We start from the raw sequence: 11,702 nt of genomic DNA on the forward strand, positions 1-11,702 counted from the left end.
TTTGGCATATATAAAGTGCAAAGGCCTTGAAACTTTCCCCATCATGACTAGGCCCAAGGACCAAGGCTTCTAGCCCAGGTATAGAAAATCCGTGATTAAAGTTAAAGGCCCCCTCCACAGCCCCACTGGTGCCCCTCACTCCCCACCCACAGCATTGCTGGTGCCCCTTACCCCCCACCTACAGCCCCTGCTCCTCCAGCCCTGCCAGAGGGGGCCCCCCACAATTGCCAGGGATACTGACCTGGTTCCGCAGCCCCCTGCCCCCACTCCCCCCTGCTGTGGGCTCAGGCAGGGCAGTTCCCCTCTGCTGTGCGCGCTCCCAGGGGCAGGGGGGGCCTGCATCCCCCAGATCAGTACCAGGACAGGCTGCAGGCTCGAGCTCCGACCCTGCTTTCCTCCTTCAAGGCCTCTGGAGCCAGCAGGGAGCTTATTGCAAAACAGCAAGATCTGTGGGTTTCACTGGTAAAATGAGAAATCTGCATTTGCCTCTGGTAAAGGCAAAATCCGTTGTTTACATTATTTTTCCATGGGAAACATCCCTGTATACAAGGTATCGACTGCTGCACTGAAGTGAGCCATTACCAAGACTTTAGGAAAAAAAGTAACTCAGTGCATCTCCTGAACTTTTCCTATCCTTTTGTCTCTCTTCCAGACGAGGTTCCATGTACTTAGTTTCCTCTTACGGATCACACACCCTTGACCTGCCATACTGTTTACCTTTTCCATATTATATTCAGTTCTTTAATTTTTTCCATCACTCCTATTTTTACTCCTTCCCCACCACCAAGGGCATCTCACTCAATCTTTGTTAGGAAAAAACCTCACTCAAAGGTTCCTCTAACTTCTCCTTGTCAGGCCTCCACGTTCAACTATCTGCCCCTACCTAAAGACTCTCTCTCCTTACTGCCTTCAAATACCAGCTTCTTGTTAAAACAGTAGTAGCAGCTCCCAAGACATTTTGACTGCTGACAAGCATGAAATAAACCCCCACAAAAAATGGTACTTTACCAGAAGAAGCAGCGCAATAATTTGACCCAGCTCCTCAGCATCTGTATAGACTGTGCGCTTGAGCAGGCCTTTTTGGTGCTTTTATCCATCAGATAAAAGCTCCAAAAAGCCCCACTGAAGCATACAATCTATACAGACATTGGGCAAGCCAGATCAAGTTAATGTGATGCCTCTTCTGAGCATGCGATGCGCTTGGTGCAGGTATGTAAGTAAAACAGTTTGTTGTTGTTGTTTTTTGTTTTGGTTTGGGGTGTTTTTTTTTGGGGGGGGGGGGGGGGCATTCATGTCTGTAAGCACCCTTTGTGGCCGGCTCCTAATCCCAATCCTGAAAAGCAGGCAGAAGCTCCAAACACTTAGATTTGAGAGAATGCTGCCATTCTGCTATCATGCTTCAACACAGACATTGGACCGCTCTCCTTCTCCCAAGGGGAAGCAGCAAGCCTGTAAGCAACTTGCATCTCCACTTGCTCTCCTCCTGGCTTCTACTGAGTTTACTCTCCCCTTACAAATTCCAATTTACCCAGGACGATATGGGTTTTTAATACCCAAAAGTAGAGCCTTACCAAATTCATGGTGGAAGTGGTGTGCATGGTGGCTCCTCTAATCGTGTACAGTCCCCCCCCGTTGCTGATTGGTAGAGGGGCCCTGCTTGCAGTTTACTCCTGATCAGCAGGGAGGCAAAAACTGTGGTTTTAAATATGGTGTCATTTTTCCCTTCTACTGCCGATTGGTTGAGAGGCCCCAGTGGCCCTGCTGACCAGCGGAGAGGCAAAAGCAGTGCCATGCTTAAAACCATGGTTTTCATTTTCCCACTGAGCAGGAGCAAGCTGCAAGCAAGGTCCCTCTGCTGATCAGCAAAGGGGAGGGCAGGGGTACCTGCAAGATAATATGAGCCATAGCATACACCATTTCTGCCGAGAATTCAATACAGCCCTACCCATAATATTATGAAAAAGAAACCCTGGTCTGCAGCCAAACATAGCATCTTAGATTCAAGACTTTATGAACTGTAAGCAGTTATCCATACTATTAATAACCCCAAGAAACTACTGCAATAATTTAAGAGAATGTGGTGCTAGTTTATTTTTTTTTAAAAAGTAAGTTGTTGCTTTGTTTGAACACCTGTGCTTGTGTAAGAACTTCAGCCATTTACTCCAAGTGTTTTTGGGAGGTTTCATTTCAGCTTATTACATAAGCAAGTTGGCAGATGCAAGTAACCAATCGGTGCTTTTTCATTGAATGTCATATTTAGAAAAGAATGCAAACAATACCGCTTCACTTAAAAATTCTAAAAGCCCCAACAACTTATTTCTACTATAAAAGTTAGCTTTTCTGTGAAAAGGAGACAGAGGGAGGTGGTTACATTCCATTTACAGGACAGTTAACAGTTTTCATTTCACCCTTAAGGCCCTGGCCTTCCTGAAAGTACAAAATCCCTTCCATAGTTTGGAAAACTTATTACTAGAAGAACTTTACCAAAGCACTGTGAAAGTAACTCTTCAGTTTTGGAGCAAAGAAACTGCCAACAAAGAATAACATTGAAACCAATTTCCTTTCCCAGAAAATTCCCCTGAAACTTATGCCGAGTCAGAGTAAAGAAGAGAAAATGAAAACAAAACTATGCAGTTATGAAACAGAAGACACTTCTTAGAACCAGCAATGTCACAGGGATGTAGAAAATTGAAAGAGACCATTCCCCTGTTAGCTTAGAGCGAGGAGTGAAAAGTCTTTGCAAACAGATCAGCAAAACTGAAGAAATTAATTCTCTGTGCTCCAAGAACTACTGGGCCAGGGAAGCAGAATAAGTTCTTGGAAACAGTGTTTTCATTAAAAACAGGCTTCTTAACGCTGGATGATTTAAACTAACAAAAACAAAGGAACAACATGGTCAAGTCATTCATTACCATTTACAACATGCACTTTCTCCCAGCAAAATTACCTGCTGGATATTTTGGGGGGGGGGCGGGGGGGGGCAGGCCACATTGTAAAGAAGTGAAGGGAGCAGAGGGCCTGATTCTGCAGGAGCCAAGCTGTGCAGCACCTCTGAGCCAGGTAAGCAGCCAGCAGTACTTGCTGAACCAATTGAGCACCTACCCAGCTTGAGACTTGGGTCCAGGTATTTGCCTCAACCAGTCAAGTCAGCCAAGAGTCTCATACTGATGGAGCAGAACTGCCCAGTCTCATTTCTGGAGCTGGGTGGGCCCTTAGCTGACTCAGCAAGCATTGCCAACTGCCCATGAGGATTAAGAAATAAGGCTGGACAGCTCGGCTTAGCCAGCAGCTTCAGCCTAGGACAGTGGTCTCCAACCTTTGGCATTTAAAAGTGTAGCAGGGCACTAAGGTGCCTGCTACTTGAAAAGTAGGAATGGTCACCCAGGTGCCGGTCGCCAGGGCAACTAGGAGGAGCTAGGGGCTCACCCCTGTTGAGTCAGCTGTCCGGAAGGGGCAGGCCTGGCTCCTATATAACTCCCAGGCTGAGGCCATGCAGGAGGCCCTTACCTGCGACAAAAGCAGGAGCAGCTCTGCCCTGAGTGAAAAAAGGGAGAAGTCTCAAGGTGGGTGCAGCTGGTGATATGGGGGAGAGACAGCGCACTTGTGGGGTGGCTCAGAAGATGTTTTAGCCGTGAGGCCTGGATTTAAGTTATAGTGTGGAGGCTTGTGTTTTGTGTATGTTGTTTAAACCAGAGGACCAGGAGAGGCTATAAGGGGATGGAGGAGGCCTCATAGGGGGCCCATGGCTGCGTGGGAACCCCAGGCCCGAGAGAGGGGCAGCAAGAAAGGTGCCAGAGAAGGCACAGCATTTTGGGGTGTACTGACCCCGGCGCCTGTGGGGGCATTTCTGAGACAAGCCTGCAGAAGCCAGAGCGCCTGTGGGGCGCAATTCTGAGAAAAGGCTGCAGAAAGCCAGAGTGCCTGTGGGACACAACTGAGAGACAAAGGCTACAGAGGGCCCAAGCGCCAGAGGGTGCGCTGAAAGACAAGGGCTGCGGAGAGCCCGAGTGCCAGAGAGGGCGCAGAGTGTGAGATAGACTAAACAATGTCCGGTCCATCAGCAAGGCTTGGGGCATGGTACAGGGGTGGTTGGAGCCACCCATGGCCCATAAGAGTTTGGAACCCCGTTGTATAAACAAGGATTGGGGTAGTAGGAACAGTGACCAGGAAAACGAGGCAACCTCCCTTTTACTTTCAGAAGATCAAGTTGTGGTGGGAGAGAATGAGGGTGTGTTAATGCAAACTTAACACGGTAGGGGGCGCTAGGGGAGAGCTCAGCAACCCTAGGACATTTTCCCCTGCCTGGTACAAAAAGCAACCCAAGATCTACCATGTGCTGCCACCACCTCTTCCACCTAGCAGGTAAGTCTGTGGGGAGGGGCAGACTGAGACAGAGGGAGAAAACATTATTTGGTGGTGTGCCTCCCCAGCAGGTAAGTCCCACTCTGCTGGGTCCCACTCAACTGACCCCTGCTCCTGCCTCTATGGCACTGTCCCTCACCATGGGGGACTCGATCTAGCCCCTGCCCCTTCCCTCCCCCATGGATGGACCTGCTGGGCTGGGGCACGCGCGCTGGCACTCAGGCCCCTACCACAGCCTCGGATGTACCGCAAGAGGCTCCAAGATCTACTGGTTGGTGACCGCTGGCCTAAGACTTGGTCCTGCTTGATCTGCCCCTCAAAGTGGGGGATACTGTATCCTGCAGCTAGGGATTAACAGAGCAGCCACAAATTTTTGCCTTTCCTGCCCCCACTCTCCCCTAAAAAACAAACAAAACCACCAAGAAACAAAAAACCCTGTAACTGCCTATGTTTTCCCCAAGAAACACCCCTCCCCCCCACACATGCACACACACACACACACACACACACACACAAGAAACCCTTTCTCCTAATTGTTCCCACTTTTTCTGTAGGCTACCCACAATGAAAGTTAAACTAGTGTACACCTCTAACATTTACTTGGCTTTTACACTAGAGCCAGATTAGTAGAGATTGTGGGGGGTTTTGCTTTCTGGAGAGAGGAACATGGCCTTTTTCTGTGGATCTCTCAAATCATAAAAAAATTAGAGCTAAAAGGGACCTCAGGAAATAATAATTTAGCCCAATCCCCTGCTCAAAGCAGGACCATCCCCAACTGGATCATTCCAGCAAAGGCTTTGTTGAACCAGGCCTTAAAAACCTCTAAGAACAGAGATTCTAACACCTGCCTAAGTAACCTGTTCCAGTGCTTCACCATCCTCCCAGTGAGAGAAGTTCTCTCATATCCAACCTAAACCTCCCTTGCTGCAACTTCAGACCATTGCTCCTTGTTCCGTCATCTGCCACCACTGAGAACAGTCCAGCTCCATCCTCTTTGGAACCCCGCTTCAGGTAATTTAAATGCTACCTGCATTTTAAGTCTGTCAGCAGCAGGATACTGACAGCCCTCATCCTAATGTGTTACTTATGGAAAGTTAGGGTGCTTTTGACATCCTTGGGCACCAGGGATAATCCTGCTTCAAGCAGGGGTTTGGACTAGACCTCTGGAGGCCTGTTCTAGCCAACTGTTCTATGAGCCTATGAGTAACAATTGAATATTCACATGGGTACTGAAGTTGTGCAAATGAGCTGACATACACAGACATTAGTGGGGGTGCATCAACAGGTTTTTGGGGCCAAAACTGATACTCTATATTTAAGGAGGCATATCACCTGATACCAATCCGATTTCTGATACAGCTGCCTCCAGCTGGTAAGTCCAATGCTGTGAAAGGGGAGGGAAGGAGACAGAAGGGGTGTCAGGGGCAGATCAACGCTCCCCATAGTGAGGGAAGGGGCAGGTGCTGCTCAGGCAGAGGGAGCGGGGCGGGCACAGCCACAGTTTGTTGGCGGCGGGGGGAAAGGACAACGACAACAGCTGTTCCCACCATTGCTCGCATCCCGGGAGGGCACAGAGCCTGTGCGGGGTGGAGCAGGCTGCAGCCGAGCCTGCACGGGGTTCTTCTTAGTGGGGGCTGGGCTCAGAGTGGGTGCCAGCAGCACAGGGAAGATTCTGCACCCACCCCAAGTTTTACCGCTATTCCACTCCCAGCACCACTGCTGCCACCAGCCATCTAGTGCAGCCCTGACTTAGCACCCTGCCTCCACCTATGTGCCAGGAAGAGCCAGGGCTGCACTGGGAGCACAGTGGCAGCAAAATTTGGGGTGCAGTATCCCCCCCAATGCTGCCAGCACTTGCTCCAAGCCCAGCCCCCACTGAGAAGAGCCACACACATTCCTGTCTGCAGCTGACCTGGCCTTGCAGAGATCCAGGGGGCACATGCCCCGCCTGTGCCCTGCCAGGATGCAAGCAGTGGTAGGAGCTGCCTACCCACCTACGCCCTTCCTCATCCTGGGTGGCACTGATCTGCTGCCTCCCACCCAACTTCCCGCCATGCTGGGATTGCCACTTGGAGGCATCTCTCCAAGCTGCTGGCTCTGCTTTTTGCTGCCCGAGCGCTGCACTGCGGCTGCACACAGCACACTCATTTATCAGCCAAATTATCAGCCCCATCTGTACCAATCCAATATCAGATTGATGCATCAGTGCACCGCTAGACATCAGTCTACCTTGTATTAATACATTATTTTAAAATTTAAAAAGTATATCCGCTTTTAAATCCTACTACAAATAAATCCTACTTGTAATGTATAGGGTCTGGTGCTGATGAAAGTTATGCTTGTTTTACATCAATATGACTTCAAGGAGTTACTCCTAAGTAACACAAGTGAAAGCATTTCAGTTGACAGTTTAAAGCTTTCAACAATTCATCTGGTATATATTGGGAGTGTCTACAGAAGACATTTACTGAGGAGTAGTAAATTGATTAGCTCCATAATGAATGTCTTGCATCCACACGTACAGTCCTAGTGGGCCACAGGAAACTAACTCTGCAGCAGGGTAGCACCTGTAAATACAAGCACTGTCCTGCTGCACAGTTTTTTCCATGTGCAGCAGAGCATATGTAGACACTGAGTCAGCTGGCAGGGACTCAAGGGTGTTTCAGCACAAGGGCTGCCTGCCAGCTAGCCCCATACTGGAGCACCCTCGTGGCCTGACCAGCCCCTCCACAGCACACTGAGCCACGTCAGAGCAGCCCTGGGCTGGCAGGCTGACCCCACTGGGGCCCTTGCTAGCTAGGGCTGCTCTGACCTGGTTCAATGTACTGTGGGCCCAGGCACATGTTCCAACAGTAGGGCCAGAAGCAATAAACTGCAGTGCAATATGTGCTGGCATTTATTGCCGAGTGCTAATAGCACATGTAGATGCGCCCACCCAGGGCTTGGGAGGGAGGCAGCGGCACTGGTGGTGGTGATGGTGGTAGCGTGTGGAAACCAAAGCATTTATTAACTCAGAACAAAAGCTAGAGTTCTGGCCCTGAAATCAGTGTTAATTCTCTCACTGGTTTTCTTAAATAAATCTTTTAAAAAGCAGCGTTCCTGGCCAACTCACTATTGCACAGCTGTATTAAGGAACTGCCAAGTCAAAGGAGTGAAATTAAAGACACAGCAATAATTTAGGCATGCTACCTAAATACACTATCAAGCCTGCAGAGCTCACAGGGGAGAAATAAAGTTCAGCAATAAGACTTGAATTGTACAATAAGTTCTTAGCAGTCAGGCTCCAGCTCCTCTGGAGCTGATGAAGATGCAGCTCAGTGGCATTTTGTACCTGTGCGCATCTGGGCCCGGGGCGAGGTGCAAAACTGGGTAGACAGCAGAGGGCTGGGGCTGGGGCCACAATCTGCTCCCCACACACCTCTGCCCAGGGAAGATATCTGTCGCAGAGGCATGCAGGCAGATCAGGGCTCTGCCCCTGCCCTGGCCCCATGCTGTCATTGCCCCAAGATCTCAGGGTCTTCCTGGCCCCACCTCATATCTCACTACTGGACACTGGTCCACACCTACCTGCAGCCCCTTCCCATCCATCTGGGCGCTCACTGTGTCCCCACAGATCCAGACCCTGGTGGTGGGTGCAGGGCAGATGGGCCAGGGTGCTCACCTCCCCCAGCGCTGCCCCCCGAGAGGACCACGGCAGTTAATAGCCGACACTCTCAGGCCTATGAACCTTCATTTATTTACATGACAGGAAAAAGGCAGGAAAGGCGATTACAAGTTACATACTTGGATACCTGCATTGTCTTTAAAATGAAAGCAAAACCGAGTGAAACCGAATTAAAAATCCTGACTTTCAAGGAAGAGATCCCAAACAGGTTGTCACTTTTTTTAGATTTAAATTGATTTTGGGGGGTTTCTGGAGCAGAGGAGCCAGACACCAGCAGACACTGACCATCACTCTTTCGGGAGAGCCACTGGGGAGAGGGAGCAGCGTGCAGGACCTGGTGGAGCAAGGCTGCCTAGGGGAATTCAGCTCTTTGCAGCTTCCCTGCCCCGAAGCCAAGCAGCAAGACCCAGGCCTACTGCTGGCGCCTCAGCCCGCCCAGGAAGCAGGAACGGGGCTGTGGCAGAGGAGGGCTGTGGGGCAGCCGGCAGCAAGGTTGCCTCCTGCCCCAGCCTCCCCCGCCCCGCTAACACACCTCCCTCCAACATGGCTGCCCGCCGCCCGCACGGGGCACAGCCTACCCCGCTGGCGCGGCCCGCCCCTCCCCCCCTGCAGCTCCATTGGGCAACCGCTGCCTCGCGCCCGCCCGGATTGGCCCGCGCACCCGCCGCTCACGCGCCCAGCTGCTCTGTCAAGCTCGGCTGAGGCGACATGTAAACAAATCCCGCGCTCGGGCTCCTCGGCTGGGCAGCGCCGCTTCCCCCGCGGGGCCAGGCGGCGGGGGTAGAGGCGGTTCCGCCGGGGCTGCCACCTGGGCTGCGACGGCCTCCACAGCTGCCAGGGCAAAGCAAGGGGCCGCGACACGCCCCCTTCCCGGGCTGCGCGCTGGGTGCCTCTCGGCTGGATGCAGCCCGCCGCGCCCCGGGCGCCTGCGGCCACTCACCCCCGCCTCAGCCCTGCTAGGAACAGCACGCCGCCTGCACCCCCCCGGCAGCACCCACCGCCCGGCCGCGCCGTCCCACCCCGGCAGGGGCTGCTGGAGCGGCCCAGCACCCCGCCAGGACTGTCCGGCCCGGCCGCCGCTCACCTGGCGCCTCCCTAGGCCCGCGGGGGAGGGGGCGCCTCAGCACCGGGCGCCGCCCGCCCGGCCCCGGCGCTGTCTCCGGCCCCGGCCCGGCCTCTCCATGCTGCTCAGGTTTGTTTTGTTTATGTCCCTTCCTGACTGGCTTCCGGAAATCGCGTGACTCGCCCCCGTCACGTGGCGGGGGGGAGGGGGCGCCGCCGACCAATCGCGGTGTGCCGGCCCGAGGGCCAATGGGAGGCTGGGGGCGGGGACTCCGTCACGTGACGGCAGAGGGGGTGTGGGGGGCTCTCTGCGTTCGTTCCACGTGCGTCTCGCCCCCGGTGGGCCGGGGAAGGCTCACTCAGCGATTCAGAGGGTGGGGCGGTCACCGCTAAAAGCGCTGCCGTGACTGGTCCGAGACTGCGGAAATCCCCGTCCTGGTCCGATCTTACCTACCTCGGTGATCCGGGCCCGCTCCGGTCTTGTCCTGCTCGTTTCACTCGTCCAGACCAACCCGATCGTCTCAGCCCAGCAGCACAACTTGGTACCGGAGGCCGGGGCCGGAGTGAGGGTGCACGGAGCACCCGTAATTAACACAACGTTGACGGTCAAGGCTTGTGGCTAGCCTTAGTTTTTTATATATAGACCTCACGAAGCATCCTCTTCCTGAACTGGTCTGCCAACCCCCGTCCAGCTATGTGATAACTAGAGAGAGGACATAAACATACTGTTATCACATAGCTGTGGACTGGGGTTTACGATTTTATTTTGATTGTTATCACACAGCTGAGGTGGGGGGTTTGGCAGATGAGTTCAGAAAGAGGATGCTTCGGGGAAATTGGGCAAAGAAGTCTAGAAGTGGTTGAAGGAGCAGGAAGATAGGGAAGCAACAGCAAGCTGTAGAGCTGCTCAGAGAAACTTTAGTGGAGCCGTATTCCCTCAGACTGCGCTGTTCCATTGAAATCCCGACCCTTTGAAAAACTAGCCCCATCCCACTAAAATTTCATTTTGGAATAAAAGTGGGGAGAAGGTTCCACTATGTCGAAACATCTGTTTTAAGTGTGCTTAGTTTTGAAAGGGCTTTTTATTCAAAATTCATTTTTCTTTTGTGTTTTATATACTTAAAAGTCACTCTCAAAAACAATCTGGGTTTCAATTGACTAAACATCAATTCTTAAAAAAATTTCTTTCATGGAGATTTTTTTTGAAATATTTGGATGGGCTGTTGTTTCAAAACAAAGGCAAATTTTGCAATGTGTTTTAAAAGCATCATTTCCAGTTTCTAAGCAACTGTAAGAGTCATTTTATAGTTGGTTTACACTTACAGGCTTTCATTCGCTTGCCTAATGCTACATTGTAAGGCTCGTAAATAGTTGAGAAGAAAATTCAAATCCAGTCAAACAATTTTTAGTGATTATTTCTTAAGTATAATTTTATTTTTCATTTCAAAACTTACTGTAAAAACATCAGTTAGCAAGACAAGATATATAGACATACTAACAGTATTCAAAGAGAATAAAAATCAGTGCTCAAAGAGAGTCTTTAAGACATCCTCGGGGTCATTAATTGACACTGCTTTGTAAATGAAGTTGTAGAGAAGAAACAGCCAAGGTTAACCAGTCTAATTTAGACTATCATACTCAACAACAGAAGAAAACAATAGTTATATGCAGTTTGTAATTTCTTGTAACGAAGCTTACATTTTAGGCTTCAAACACTGTGTCCATGTAAAAGTGTAAGAAAGACAGAATAGATCTCATGGGATGAATGTCACTTCTAAGGACCCCGATGCAGAGATAGATCTAGAGTGCACTTGCATGAGCTGCAAAAATTATACATACCAGTCACAAATTTCCATTTATCTTAAGCATCAACTTGGTGAATTAATTTTTTTTCTGCCCGAAACAGTTTTCAGAAAATTGGTCCAAAAATGTTGAGACATACCTGGATTATTTTTATGCATACTATGGGGCTATCTGATTTGTCTGTTCAATTAATATCATGCCATCTGCTACATGGGTGCAAAGACGTCACACTATTTTTAGTAGATTTTTTTGCATAGACCTAGGAAACTGAAGTAGACGGCCTCAATCACTCCTGCTTAGAAACAGTACAGATGTTAAAGCTCCCAAAGTCTCATTTCTGTATAGTTTTGGGCATAACCTCTTGGCTAATGGCAGCGGAATGGTGGGCAACTTGTGAATGCAAAGAACAAATGGGCTGTCTGATTTTTAAAAGAAACGTCTTCCCAAGTCAGAGCAGAGAGAAGTGAATCCCTTTCGGATCTATACCTGGACCCTTGATACAAATCCCAAAGGAAGCTTGTAGCCAAGGCTAAACACAGCAGACCTTCCAACTAAACACAGACAGTAAGGGGTGCTGAAACCTGGAGATCTAATTGAAAGTGGGACAAATTATAAGAATCACCTTGGAGAGAAGGGGAGGCATGGAGCCTCTTACTTGAAAGGTGTCACTTTGAACAGGGTCAGTGGTACAACTTGCCCTGAAACCACAGTACAGTAGCAGTTTTATACAGATGAACAAAGCAAGGAGGTGTCTGTCTTCAAAGATTTTTTTCTCTTCAGTTTTGTAGGAAGGTGGGGGCATAGACTGGTC

The 11,702-nt window shown here is 50.3% G+C and overlaps 1 protein-coding gene across 1 annotated transcript in view; it reads right to left on the bottom strand.

Annotated features, from left to right (window-relative positions):
* The window catches only part of CREBRF (CREB3 regulatory factor), a 40,289-nt gene extending 31,020 nt beyond the window's left edge, over positions 1-9,269 (bottom strand). The window contains exon 1 of the mRNA XM_090020384.1: positions 9,111-9,269. The gene's annotated coding sequence lies outside the window, so the exon portion shown is untranslated. The remainder of the gene's footprint in view (positions 1-9,110) is intronic.
* Between the last annotated feature and the right edge of the window lie 2,433 nt (positions 9,270-11,702).

The sequence above is a fragment of the Crocodylus siamensis genome, chromosome 10, assembly GCF_052110815.1.
Source record: "Crocodylus siamensis isolate JL-2025a chromosome 10, ASM5211081v1, whole genome shotgun sequence".
NCBI lineage: Eukaryota > Metazoa > Chordata > Crocodylia > Crocodylidae > Crocodylus > Crocodylus siamensis.